Source organism: Chiloscyllium punctatum, chromosome 5 (genome assembly GCF_047496795.1).
Source record: "Chiloscyllium punctatum isolate Juve2018m chromosome 5, sChiPun1.3, whole genome shotgun sequence".
Taxonomy (NCBI): domain Eukaryota; kingdom Metazoa; phylum Chordata; class Chondrichthyes; order Orectolobiformes; family Hemiscylliidae; genus Chiloscyllium; species Chiloscyllium punctatum.
In genome coordinates, this window is record NC_092743.1 from 41,662,330 (window position 1) to 41,675,350 (window position 13,021).

General features: G+C 58.8%; 10 non-coding genes across 10 annotated transcripts; all 10 read right to left on the reverse strand.

The window, feature by feature from the left end:
- Positions 1–617: 617 nt before the first annotated feature.
- trnay-gua (transfer RNA tyrosine (anticodon GUA)) lies at positions 618–707 on the reverse strand. Its single transcript is given in 2 exon segments — positions 618–653; positions 671–707. It is a non-coding gene; the product is annotated as a tRNA-Tyr (tRNA).
- A 1,176-nt stretch (positions 708–1,883) lies between these two features.
- trnay-gua (transfer RNA tyrosine (anticodon GUA)) lies at positions 1,884–1,973 on the reverse strand. Its single transcript is given in 2 exon segments — positions 1,884–1,919; positions 1,937–1,973. It is a non-coding gene; the product is annotated as a tRNA-Tyr (tRNA).
- A 1,176-nt stretch (positions 1,974–3,149) lies between these two features.
- Positions 3,150–3,239, reverse strand: trnay-gua (transfer RNA tyrosine (anticodon GUA)). Its single transcript is given in 2 exon segments — positions 3,150–3,185; positions 3,203–3,239. It is a non-coding gene; the product is annotated as a tRNA-Tyr (tRNA).
- Positions 3,240–4,415: 1,176 nt separating this feature from the next.
- On the reverse strand, positions 4,416–4,505 carry trnay-gua (transfer RNA tyrosine (anticodon GUA)). The gene is given in 2 exon segments: positions 4,416–4,451; positions 4,469–4,505. It is a non-coding gene; the product is annotated as a tRNA-Tyr (tRNA).
- A 1,176-nt stretch (positions 4,506–5,681) lies between these two features.
- trnay-gua (transfer RNA tyrosine (anticodon GUA)) lies at positions 5,682–5,771 on the reverse strand. The gene is given in 2 exon segments: positions 5,682–5,717; positions 5,735–5,771. It is a non-coding gene; the product is annotated as a tRNA-Tyr (tRNA).
- A 1,176-nt stretch (positions 5,772–6,947) lies between these two features.
- Positions 6,948–7,037, reverse strand: trnay-gua (transfer RNA tyrosine (anticodon GUA)). Its single transcript is given in 2 exon segments — positions 6,948–6,983; positions 7,001–7,037. It is a non-coding gene; the product is annotated as a tRNA-Tyr (tRNA).
- Positions 7,038–8,213: 1,176 nt separating this feature from the next.
- On the reverse strand, positions 8,214–8,303 carry trnay-gua (transfer RNA tyrosine (anticodon GUA)). Its single transcript is given in 2 exon segments — positions 8,214–8,249; positions 8,267–8,303. It is a non-coding gene; the product is annotated as a tRNA-Tyr (tRNA).
- Positions 8,304–9,479: 1,176 nt separating this feature from the next.
- On the reverse strand, positions 9,480–9,569 carry trnay-gua (transfer RNA tyrosine (anticodon GUA)). The gene is given in 2 exon segments: positions 9,480–9,515; positions 9,533–9,569. It is a non-coding gene; the product is annotated as a tRNA-Tyr (tRNA).
- A 1,176-nt stretch (positions 9,570–10,745) lies between these two features.
- Positions 10,746–10,835, reverse strand: trnay-gua (transfer RNA tyrosine (anticodon GUA)). Its single transcript is given in 2 exon segments — positions 10,746–10,781; positions 10,799–10,835. It is a non-coding gene; the product is annotated as a tRNA-Tyr (tRNA).
- Positions 10,836–12,011: 1,176 nt separating this feature from the next.
- Positions 12,012–12,101, reverse strand: trnay-gua (transfer RNA tyrosine (anticodon GUA)). The gene is given in 2 exon segments: positions 12,012–12,047; positions 12,065–12,101. It is a non-coding gene; the product is annotated as a tRNA-Tyr (tRNA).
- Positions 12,102–13,021: the final 920 nt, after the last annotated feature.

Sequence of the window (13,021 nt, forward strand, 5' to 3'; positions counted from 1 at the left end):
TAAAAGCAAGTGGAGAATGCGGGCATCGATCCCACTACCTCACGCGTGCGCTCCAACAGTTGAACTAATCCCCCGGTAGGTGAGCCGGCCACGCTTTCGCTCCTTCCGCAGTGGATCCTGAGCAGCCACGCTCCAGGATGTGCAGGAAATCCTCTCACCCGTCGGACGGCTGAGACCAAACATTGCTGATGCCTGTCTCGCTGAAAGAACCAACTTGTCGGAGGAGCGGCAGCGGCAGCTGGTGGACTCAGGCGAGGCGGAAGGCCCCGTGGACGAGGAAAGAAGTGCTGAGGCGATGGCGATTGCTGATTGGAGGTGGAAACGACTTCAGCCTTGGCGCAGCCACCACGAGCGTGAGGTGACGTCGCAGGGCCCCGCCTGACTGATAGAAGACTTCATTTGGTTGCAGTGAGCACAAAGTGCTTTCATGCGTTTGTGTCGAAAACGAGGCACCCTGCTGGCCGTCAGCTGCAGCCGCAGCAAGGAGACAGCTGGCTGGCTGGTTGCAGAGGGGGAAGGGCGTGTGCCGACGTGTCGCCTTTTCAGCTCATCTGTGTTGCTGTGGCCCGCGTGCTGGTGGATGCTGACTGTTTGCAAAAAGCAGCAGGGTGGGGGGCTCCTTCGAGCCGGAATTGAACCGGCGGCCTAAGGATGACAGGTTTGCGACACACTACAGTCCTCCGCTCTACCAGCTGAGCTATCGAAGGAGAGCCCAGCAGTGGCTCTCCCTTGCTGATGCTTTGCCGCGCTCCTCCACTAATGCGACGCCGTTGCCTCCCTGAAAATCTGTCACTCTGGCAGATCCTGAGCCACTGGCTGATCTCCACAGCTTCGGCCTGTGCTGGCATGAAGAAATCGTCTCGAGTGCTGATCCGAAACTGCCAGATTCTGCCGGTACAGTACCTGACTCGCAGCTTCGTGTACATGTCAGGTTAGGGTTTGGGCCGCAGCTTACCGACTGGTTCAAGTTGCCTCCAAACACGTCCAGGACGTGCCCGCTGACCTCAGGCGACTCACCCACCACCGGTGTGATCCTTTCAAGGTGCTGACTTGCACCCCGCAGGGAAAAAACATCAACGCCGCAGGCGTTTCCCTTCACTGCGCAGCTCGACTTCCTTCCTACGCTGCACCCTGAAACAGCAGGACCTGCCTGTCGCTCACGCGTGAAGCTTTTGATCTTTCGGGACCACTCTCAGGGAGGCGGCGTACGCAAACGGTATTCCGTCTGCTGCAGACCAGCTGAGTGAGTGGGTGCACTCGCAGTTTTAAAAGCAAGTGGAGAATGCGGGCATCGATCCCACTACCTCACGCGTGCGCTCCAACAGTTGAACTAATCCCCCGGTAGGTGAGCCGGCCACGCTTTCGCTCCTTCCGCAGTGGATCCTGAGCAGCCACGCTCCAGGATGTGCAGGAAATCCTCTCACCCGTCGGACGGCTGAGACCAAACATTGCTGATGCCTGTCTCGCTGAAAGAACCAACTTGTCGGAGGAGCGGCAGCGGCAGCTGGTGGACTCAGGCGAGGCGGAAGGCCCCGTGGACGAGGAAAGAAGTGCTGAGGCGATGGCGATTGCTGATTGGAGGTGGAAACGACTTCAGCCTTGGCGCAGCCACCACGAGCGTGAGGTGACGTCGCAGGGCCCCGCCTGACTGATAGAAGACTTCATTTGGTTGCAGTGAGCACAAAGTGCTTTCATGCGTTTGTGTCGAAAACGAGGCACCCTGCTGGCCGTCAGCTGCAGCCGCAGCAAGGAGACAGCTGGCTGGCTGGTTGCAGAGGGGGAAGGGCGTGTGCCGACGTGTCGCCTTTTCAGCTCATCTGTGTTGCTGTGGCCCGCGTGCTGGTGGATGCTGACTGTTTGCAAAAAGCAGCAGGGTGGGGGGCTCCTTCGAGCCGGAATTGAACCGGCGGCCTAAGGATGACAGGTTTGCGACACACTACAGTCCTCCGCTCTACCAGCTGAGCTATCGAAGGAGAGCCCAGCAGATGCTCTCCCTTGCTGATGCTTTGCCGCGCTCCTCCACTAATGCGACGCCGTTGCCTCCCTGAAAATCTGTCACTCTGGCAGATCCTGAGCCACTGGCTGATCTCCACAGCTTCGGCCTGTGCTGGCATGAAGAAATCGTCTCGAGTGCTGATCCGAAACTGCCAGATTCTGCCGGTACAGTACCTGACTCGCAGCTTCGTGTACATGTCAGGTTAGGGTTTGGGCCGCAGCTTACCGACTGGTTCAAGTTGCCTCCAAACACGTCCAGGACGTGCCCGCTGACCTCAGGCGACTCACCCACCACCGGTGTGATCCTTTCAAGGTGCTGACTTGCACCCCGCAGGGAAAAAACATCAACGCCGCAGGCGTTTCCCTTCACTGTGCAGCTCGACTTCCTTCCTACGCTGCACCCTGAAACAGCAGGACCTGCCTGTCGCTCACGCGTGAAGCTTTTGATCTTTCGGGACCACTCTCAGGGAGGCGGCGTACGCAAACGGTATTCCGTCTGCTGCAGACCAGCTGAGTGAGTGGGTGCACTCGCAGTTTTAAAAGCAAGTGGAGAATGCGGGCATCGATCCCACTACCTCACGCGTGCGCTCCAACAGTTGAACTAATCCCCCGGTAGGTGAGCCGGCCACGCTTTCGCTCCTTCCGCAGTGGATCCTGAGCAGCCACGCTCCAGGATGTGCAGGAAATCCTCTCACCCGTCGGACGGCTGAGACCAAACATTGCTGATGCCTGTCTCGCTGAAAGAACCAACTTGTCGGAGGAGCGGCAGCGGCAGCTGGTGGACTCAGGCGAGGCGGAAGGCCCCGTGGACGAGGAAAGAAGTGCTGAGGCGATGGCGATTGCTGATTGGAGGTGGAAACGACTTCAGCCTTGGCGCAGCCACCACGAGCGTGAGGTGACGTCGCAGGGCCCCGCCTGACTGATAGAAGACTTCATTTGGTTGCAGTGAGCACAAAGTGCTTTCATGCGTTTGTGTCGAAAACGAGGCACCCTGCTGGCCGTCAGCTGCAGCCGCTGCAAGGAGACAGCTGGCTGGCTGGTTGCAGAGGGGGAAGGGCGTGTGCCGACGTGTCGCCTTTTCAGCTCATCTGTGTTGCTGTGGCCCGCGTGCTGGTGGATGCTGACTGTTTGCAAAAAGCAGCAGGGTGGGGGGCTCCTTCGAGCCGGAATTGAACCGGCGGCCTAAGGATGACAGGTTTGCGACACACTACAGTCCTCCGCTCTACCAGCTGAGCTATCGAAGGAGAGCCCAGCAGTGGCTCTCCCTTGCTGATGCTTTGCCGCGCTCCTCCACTAATGCGACGCCGTTGCCTCCCTGAAAATCTGTCACTCTGGCAGATCCTGAGCCACTGGCTGATCTCCACAGCTTCGGCCTGTGCTGGCATGAAGAAATCGTCTCGAGTGCTGATCCGAAACTGCCAGATTCTGCCGGTACAGTACCTGACTCGCAGCTTCGTGTACATGTCAGGTTAGGGTTTGGGCCGCAGCTTACCGACTGGTTCAAGTTGCCTCCAAACACGTCCAGGACGTGCCCGCTGACCTCAGGCGACTCACCCACCACCGGTGTGATCCTTTCAAGGTGCTGACTTGCACCCCGCAGGGAAAAAACATCAACGCCGCAGGCGTTTCCCTTCACTGCGCAGCTCGACTTCCTTCCTACGCTGCACCCTGAAACAGCAGGACCTGCCTGTCGCTCACGCGTGAAGCTTTTGATCTTTCGGGACCACTCTCAGGGAGGCGGCGTACGCAAACGGTATTCCGTCTGCTGCAGACCAGCTGAGTGAGTGGGTGCACTCGCAGTTTTAAAAGCAAGTGGAGAATGCGGGCATCGATCCCACTACCTCACGCGTGCGCTCCAACAGTTGAACTAATCCCCCGGTAGGTGAGCCGGCCACGCTTTCGCTCCTTCCGCAGTGGATCCTGAGCAGCCACGCTCCAGGATGTGCAGGAAATCCTCTCACCCGTCGGACGGCTGAGACCAAACATTGCTGATGCCTGTCTCGCTGAAAGAACCAACTTGTCGGAGGAGCGGCAGCGGCAGCTGGTGGACTCAGGCGAGGCGGAAGGCCCCGTGGACGAGGAAAGAAGTGCTGAGGCGATGGCGATTGCTGATTGGAGGTGGAAACGACTTCAGCCTTGGCGCAGCCACCACAAGCGTGAGGTGACGTCGCAGGGCCCCGCCTGACTGATAGAAGACTTCATTTGGTTGCAGTGAGCACAAAGTGCTTTCATGCGTTTGTGTCGAAAACGAGGCACCCTGCTGGCCGTCAGCTGCAGCCGCTGCAAGGAGACAGCTGGCTGGCTGGTTGCAGAGGGGGAAGGGCGTGTGCCGACGTGTCGCCTTTTCAGCTCATCTGTGTTGCTGTGGCCCGCGTGCTGGTGGATGCTGACTGTTTGCAAAAAGCAGCAGGGTGGGGGGCTCCTTCGAGCCAGAATTGAACCGGCGGCCTAAGGATGACAGGTTTGCGACACACTACAGTCCTCCGCTCTACCAGCTGAGCTATCGAAGGAGAGCCCAGCAGTGGCTCTCCCTTGCTGATGCTTTGCCGCGCTCCTCCACTAATGCGACGCCGTTGCCTCCCTGAAAATCTGTCACTCTGGCAGATCCTGAGCCACTGGCTGATCTCCACAGCTTCGGCCTGTGCTGGCATGAAGAAATCGTCTCGAGTGCTGATCCGAAACTGCCAGATTCTGCCGGTACAGTACCTGACTCGCAGCTTCGTGTACATGTCAGGTTAGGGTTTGGGCCGCAGCTTACCGACTGGTTCAAGTTGCCTCCAAACACGTCCAGGACGTGCCCGCTGACCTCAGGCGACTCACCCACCACCGGTGTGATCCTTTCAAGGTGCTGACTTGCACCCCGCAGGGAAAAAACATCAACGCCGCAGGCGTTTCCCTTCACTGCGCAGCTCGACTTCCTTCCTACGCTGCACCCTGAAACAGCAGGACCTGCCTGTCGCTCACGCGTGAAGCTTTTGATCTTTCGGGACCACTCTCAGGGAGGCGGCGTACGCAAACGGTATTCCGTCTGCTGCAGACCAGCTGAGTGAGTGGGTGCACTCGCAGTTTTAAAAGCAAGTGGAGAATGCGGGCATCGATCCCACTACCTCACGCGTGCGCTCCAACAGTTGAACTAATCCCCCGGTAGGTGAGCCGGCCACGCTTTCGCTCCTTCCGCAGTGGATCCTGAGCAGCCACGCTCCAGGATGTGCAGGAAATCCTCTCACCCGTCGGACGGCTGAGACCAAACATTGCTGATGCCTGTCTCGCTGAAAGAACCAACTTGTCGGAGGAGCGGCAGCGGCAGCTGGTGGACTCAGGCGAGGCGGAAGGCCCCGTGGACGAGGAAAGAAGTGCTGAGGCGATGGCGATTGCTGATTGGAGGTGGAAACGACTTCAGCCTTGGCGCAGCCACCACGAGCGTGAGGTGACGTCGCAGGGCCCCGCCTGACTGATAGAAGACTTCATTTGGTTGCAGTGAGCACAAAGTGCTTTCATGCGTTTGTGTCGAAAACGAGGCACCCTGCTGGCCGTCAGCTGCAGCCGCAGCAAGGAGACAGCTGGCTGGCTGGTTGCAGAGGGGGAAGGGCGTGTGCCGACGTGTCGCCTTTTCAGCTCATCTGTGTTGCTGTGGCCCGCGTGCTGGTGGATGCTGACTGTTTGCAAAAAGCAGCAGGGTGGGGGGCTCCTTCGAGCCGGAATTGAACCGGCGACCTAAGGATGACAGGTTTGCGACACACTACAGTCCTCCGCTCTACCAGCTGAGCTATCGAAGGAGAGCCCAGCAGTGGCTCTCCCTTGCTGATGCTTTGCCGCGCTCCTCCACTAATGCGACGCCGTTGCCTCCCTGAAAATCTGTCACTCTGGCAGATCCTGAGCCACTGGCTGATCTCCACAGCTTCGGCCTGTGCTGGCATGAAGAAATCGTCTCGAGTGCTGATCCGAAACTGCCAGATTCTGCCGGTACAGTACCTGACTCGCAGCTTCGTGTACATGTCAGGTTAGGGTTTGGGCCGCAGCTTACCGACTGGTTCAAGTTGCCTCCAAACACGTCCAGGACGTGCCCGCTGACCTCAGGCGACTCACCCACCACCGGTGTGATCCTTTCAAGGTGCTGACTTGCACCCCGCAGGGAAAAAACATCAACGCCGCAGGCGTTTCCCTTCACTGCGCAGCTCGACTTCCTTCCTACGCTGCACCCTGAAACAGCAGGACCTGCCTGTCGCTCACGCGTGAAGCTTTTGATCTTTCGGGACCACTCTCAGGGAGGCGGCGTACGCAAACGGTATTCCGTCTGCTGCAGACCAGCTGAGTGAGTGGGTGCACTCGCAGTTTTAAAAGCAAGTGGAGAATGCGGGCATCGATCCCACTACCTCACGCGTGCGCTCCAACAGTTGAACTAATCCCCCGGTAGGTGAGCCGGCCACGCTTTCGCTCCTTCCGCAGTGGATCCTGAGCAGCCACGCTCCAGGATGTGCAGGAAATCCTCTCACCCGTCGGACGGCTGAGACCAAACATTGCTGATGCCTGTCTCGCTGAAAGAACCAACTTGTCGGAGGAGCGGCAGCGGCAGCTGGTGGACTCAGGCGAGGCGGAAGGCCCCGTGGACGAGGAAAGAAGTGCTGAGGCGATGGCGATTGCTGATTGGAGGTGGAAACGACTTCAGCCTTGGCGCAGCCACCACGAGCGTGAGGTGACGTCGCAGGGCCCCGCCTGACTGATAGAAGACTTCATTTGGTTGCAGTGAGCACAAAGTGCTTTCATGCGTTTGTGTCGAAAACGAGGCACCCTGCTGGCCGTCAGCTGCAGCCGCAGCAAGGAGACAGCTGGCTGGCTGGTTGCAGAGGGGGAAGGGCGTGTGCCGACGTGTCGCCTTTTCAGCTCATCTGTGTTGCTGTGGCCCGCGTGCTGGTGGATGCTGACTGTTTGCAAAAAGCAGCAGGGTGGGGGGCTCCTTCGAGCCGGAATTGAACCGGCGGCCTAAGGATGACAGGTTTGCGACACACTACAGTCCTCCGCTCTACCAGCTGAGCTATCGAAGGAGAGCCCAGCAGTGGCTCTCCCTTGCTGATGCTTTGCCGCGCTCCTCCACTAATGCGACGCCGTTGCCTCCCTGAAAATCTGTCACTCTGGCAGATCCTGAGCCACTGGCTGATCTCCACAGCTTCGGCCTGTGCTGGCATGAAGAAATCGTCTCGAGTGCTGATCCGAAACTGCCAGATTCTGCCGGTACAGTACCTGACTCGCAGCTTCGTGTACATGTCAGGTTAGGGTTTGGGCCGCAGCTTACCGACTGGTTCAAGTTGCCTCCAAACACGTCCAGGACGTGCCCGCTGACCTCAGGCGACTCACCCACCACCGGTGTGATCCTTTCAAGGTGCTGACTTGCACCCCGCAGGGAAAAAACATCAACGCCGCAGGCGTTTCCCTTCACTGCGCAGCTCGACTTCCTTCCTACGCTGCACCCTGAAACAGCAGGACCTGCCTGTCGCTCACGCGTGAAGCTTTTGATCTTTCGGGACCACTCTCAGGGAGGCGGCGTACGCAAACGGTATTCCGTCTGCTGCAGACCAGCTGAGTGAGTGGGTGCACTCGCAGTTTTAAAAGCAAGTGGAGAATGCGGGCATCGATCCCACTACCTCACGCGTGCGCTCCAACAGTTGAACTAATCCCCCGGTAGGTGAGCCGGCCACGCTTTCGCTCCTTCCGCAGTGGATCCTGAGCAGCCACGCTCCAGGATGTGCAGGAAATCCTCTCACCCGTCGGACGGCTGAGACCAAACATTGCTGATGCCTGTCTCGCTGAAAGAACCAACTTGTCGGAGGAGCGGCAGCGGCAGCTGGTGGACTCAGGCGAGGCGGAAGGCCCCGTGGACGAGGAAAGAAGTGCTGAGGCGATGGCGATTGCTGATTGGAGGTGGAAACGACTTCAGCCTTGGCGCAGCCACCACGAGCGTGAGGTGACGTCGCAGGGCCCCGCCTGACTGATAGAAGACTTCATTTGGTTGCAGTGAGCACAAAGTGCTTTCATGCGTTTGTGTCGAAAACGAGGCACCCTGCTGGCCGTCAGCTGCAGCCGCAGCAAGGAGACAGCTGGCTGGCTGGTTGCAGAGGGGGAAGGGCGTGTGCCGACGTGTCGCCTTTTCAGCTCATCTGTGTTGCTGTGGCCCGCGTGCTGGTGGATGCTGACTGTTTGCAAAAAGCAGCAGGGTGGGGGGCTCCTTCGAGCCGGAATTGAACCGGCGGCCTAAGGATGACAGGTTTGCGACACACTACAGTCCTCCGCTCTACCAGCTGAGCTATCGAAGGAGAGCCCAGCAGATGCTCTCCCTTGCTGATGCTTTGCCGCGCTCCTCCACTAATGCGACGCCGTTGCCTCCCTGAAAATCTGTCACTCTGGCAGATCCTGAGCCACTGGCTGATCTCCACAGCTTCGGCCTGTGCTGGCATGAAGAAATCGTCTCGAGTGCTGATCCGAAACTGCCAGATTCTGCCGGTACAGTACCTGACTCGCAGCTTCGTGTACATGTCAGGTTAGGGTTTGGGCCGCAGCTTACCGACTGGTTCAAGTTGCCTCCAAACACGTCCAGGACGTGCCCGCTGACCTCAGGCGACTCACCCACCACCGGTGTGATCCTTTCAAGGTGCTGACTTGCACCCCGCAGGGAAAAAACATCAACGCCGCAGGCGTTTCCCTTCACTGTGCAGCTCGACTTCCTTCCTACGCTGCACCCTGAAACAGCAGGACCTGCCTGTCGCTCACGCGTGAAGCTTTTGATCTTTCGGGACCACTCTCAGGGAGGCGGCGTACGCAAACGGTATTCCGTCTGCTGCAGACCAGCTGAGTGAGTGGGTGCACTCGCAGTTTTAAAAGCAAGTGGAGAATGCGGGCATCGATCCCACTACCTCACGCGTGCGCTCCAACAGTTGAACTAATCCCCCGGTAGGTGAGCCGGCCACGCTTTCGCTCCTTCCGCAGTGGATCCTGAGCAGCCACGCTCCAGGATGTGCAGGAAATCCTCTCACCCGTCGGACGGCTGAGACCAAACATTGCTGATGCCTGTCTCGCTGAAAGAACCAACTTGTCGGAGGAGCGGCAGCGGCAGCTGGTGGACTCAGGCGAGGCGGAAGGCCCCGTGGACGAGGAAAGAAGTGCTGAGGCGATGGCGATTGCTGATTGGAGGTGGAAACGACTTCAGCCTTGGCGCAGCCACCACGAGCGTGAGGTGACGTCGCAGGGCCCCGCCTGACTGATAGAAGACTTCATTTGGTTGCAGTGAGCACAAAGTGCTTTCATGCGTTTGTGTCGAAAACGAGGCACCCTGCTGGCCGTCAGCTGCAGCCGCTGCAAGGAGACAGCTGGCTGGCTGGTTGCAGAGGGGGAAGGGCGTGTGCCGACGTGTCGCCTTTTCAGCTCATCTGTGTTGCTGTGGCCCGCGTGCTGGTGGATGCTGACTGTTTGCAAAAAGCAGCAGGGTGGGGGGCTCCTTCGAGCCGGAATTGAACCGGCGGCCTAAGGATGACAGGTTTGCGACACACTACAGTCCTCCGCTCTACCAGCTGAGCTATCGAAGGAGAGCCCAGCAGTGGCTCTCCCTTGCTGATGCTTTGCCGCGCTCCTCCACTAATGCGACGCCGTTGCCTCCCTGAAAATCTGTCACTCTGGCAGATCCTGAGCCACTGGCTGATCTCCACAGCTTCGGCCTGTGCTGGCATGAAGAAATCGTCTCGAGTGCTGATCCGAAACTGCCAGATTCTGCCGGTACAGTACCTGACTCGCAGCTTCGTGTACATGTCAGGTTAGGGTTTGGGCCGCAGCTTACCGACTGGTTCAAGTTGCCTCCAAACACGTCCAGGACGTGCCCGCTGACCTCAGGCGACTCACCCACCACCGGTGTGATCCTTTCAAGGTGCTGACTTGCACCCCGCAGGGAAAAAACATCAACGCCGCAGGCGTTTCCCTTCACTGCGCAGCTCGACTTCCTTCCTACGCTGCACCCTGAAACAGCAGGACCTGCCTGTCGCTCACGCGTGAAGCTTTTGATCTTTCGGGACCACTCTCAGGGAGGCGGCGTACGCAAACGGTATTCCGTCTGCTGCAGACCAGCTGAGTGAGTGGGTGCACTCGCAGTTTTAAAAGCAAGTGGAGAATGCGGGCATCGATCCCACTACCTCACGCGTGCGCTCCAACAGTTGAACTAATCCCCCGGTAGGTGAGCCGGCCACGCTTTCGCTCCTTCCGCAGTGGATCCTGAGCAGCCACGCTCCAGGATGTGCAGGAAATCCTCTCACCCGTCGGACGGCTGAGACCAAACATTGCTGATGCCTGTCTCGCTGAAAGAACCAACTTGTCGGAGGAGCGGCAGCGGCAGCTGGTGGACTCAGGCGAGGCGGAAGGCCCCGTGGACGAGGAAAGAAGTGCTGAGGCGATGGCGATTGCTGATTGGAGGTGGAAACGACTTCAGCCTTGGCGCAGCCACCACAAGCGTGAGGTGACGTCGCAGGGCCCCGCCTGACTGATAGAAGACTTCATTTGGTTGCAGTGAGCACAAAGTGCTTTCATGCGTTTGTGTCGAAAACGAGGCACCCTGCTGGCCGTCAGCTGCAGCCGCTGCAAGGAGACAGCTGGCTGGCTGGTTGCAGAGGGGGAAGGGCGTGTGCCGACGTGTCGCCTTTTCAGCTCATCTGTGTTGCTGTGGCCCGCGTGCTGGTGGATGCTGACTGTTTGCAAAAAGCAGCAGGGTGGGGGGCTCCTTCGAGCCAGAATTGAACCGGCGGCCTAAGGATGACAGGTTTGCGACACACTACAGTCCTCCGCTCTACCAGCTGAGCTATCGAAGGAGAGCCCAGCAGTGGCTCTCCCTTGCTGATGCTTTGCCGCGCTCCTCCACTAATGCGACGCCGTTGCCTCCCTGAAAATCTGTCACTCTGGCAGATCCTGAGCCACTGGCTGATCTCCACAGCTTCGGCCTGTGCTGGCATGAAGAAATCGTCTCGAGTGCTGATCCGAAACTGCCAGATTCTGCCGGTACAGTACCTGACTCGCAGCTTCGTGTACATGTCAGGTTAGGGTTTGGGCCGCAGCTTACCGACTGGTTCAAGTTGCCTCCAAACACGTCCAGGACGTGCCCGCTGACCTCAGGCGACTCACCCACCACCGGTGTGATCCTTTCAAGGTGCTGACTTGCACCCCGCAGGGAAAAAACATCAACGCCGCAGGCGTTTCCCTTCACTGCGCAGCTCGACTTCCTTCCTACGCTGCACCCTGAAACAGCAGGACCTGCCTGTCGCTCACGCGTGAAGCTTTTGATCTTTCGGGACCACTCTCAGGGAGGCGGCGTACGCAAACGGTATTCCGTCTGCTGCAGACCAGCTGAGTGAGTGGGTGCACTCGCAGTTTTAAAAGCAAGTGGAGAATGCGGGCATCGATCCCACTACCTCACGCGTGCGCTCCAACAGTTGAACTAATCCCCCGGTAGGTGAGCCGGCCACGCTTTCGCTCCTTCCGCAGTGGATCCTGAGCAGCCACGCTCCAGGATGTGCAGGAAATCCTCTCACCCGTCGGACGGCTGAGACCAAACATTGCTGATGCCTGTCTCGCTGAAAGAACCAACTTGTCGGAGGAGCGGCAGCGGCAGCTGGTGGACTCAGGCGAGGCGGAAGGCCCCGTGGACGAGGAAAGAAGTGCTGAGGCGATGGCGATTGCTGATTGGAGGTGGAAACGACTTCAGCCTTGGCGCAGCCACCACAAGCGTGAGGTGACGTCGCAGGGCCCCGCCTGACTGATAGAAGACTTCATTTGGTTGCAGTGAGCACAAAGTGCTTTCATGCGTTTGTGTCGAAAACGAGGCACCCTGCTGGCCGTCAGCTGCAGCCGCTGCAAGGAGACAGCTGGCTGGCTGGTTGCAGAGGGGGAAGGGCGTGTGCCGACGTGTCGCCTTTTCAGCTCATCTGTGTTGCTGTGGCCCGCGTGCTGGTGGATGCTGACTGTTTGCAAAAAGCAGCAGGGTGGGGGGCTCCTTCGAGCCGGAATTGAACCGGCGACCTAAGGATGACAGGTTTGCGACACACTACAGTCCTCCGCTCTACCAGCTGAGCTATCGAAGGAGAGCCCAGCAGTGGCTCTCCCTTGCTGATGCTTTGCCGCGCTCCTCCACTAATGCGACGCCGTTGCCTCCCTGAAAATCTGTCACTCTGGCAGATCCTGAGCCACTGGCTGATCTCCACAGCTTCGGCCTGTGCTGGCATGAAGAAATCGTCTCGAGTGCTGATCCGAAACTGCCAGATTCTGCCGGTACAGTACCTGACTCGCAGCTTCGTGTACATGTCAGGTTAGGGTTTGGGCCGCAGCTTACCGACTGGTTCAAGTTGCCTCCAAACACGTCCAGGACGTGCCCGCTGACCTCAGGCGACTCACCCACCACCGGTGTGATCCTTTCAAGGTGCTGACTTGCACCCCGCAGGGAAAAAACATCAACGCCGCAGGCGTTTCCCTTCACTGCGCAGCTCGACTTCCTTCCTACGCTGCACCCTGAAACAGCAGGACCTGCCTGTCGCTCACGCGTGAAGCTTTTGATCTTTCGGGACCACTCTCAGGGAGGCGGCGTACGCAAACGGTATTCCGTCTGCTGCAGACCAGCTGAGTGAGTGGGTGCACTCGCAGTTTTAAAAGCAAGTGGAGAATGCGGGCATCGATCCCACTACCTCACGCGTGCGCTCCAACAGTTGAACTAATCCCCCGGTAGGTGAGCCGGCCACGCTTTCGCTCCTTCCGCAGTGGATCCTGAGCAGCCACGCTCCAGGATGTGCAGGAAATCCTCTCACCCGTCGGACGGCTGAGACCAAACATTGCTGATGCCTGTCTCGCTGAAAGAACCAACTTGTCGGAGGAGCGGCAGCGGCAGCTGGTGGACTCAGGCGAGGCGGAAGGCCCCGTGGACGAGGAAAGAAGTGCTGAGGCGATGGCGATTGCTGATTGGAGGTGGAAACGACTTCAGCCTTGGCGCAGCCACCACGAGCGTGAGGTG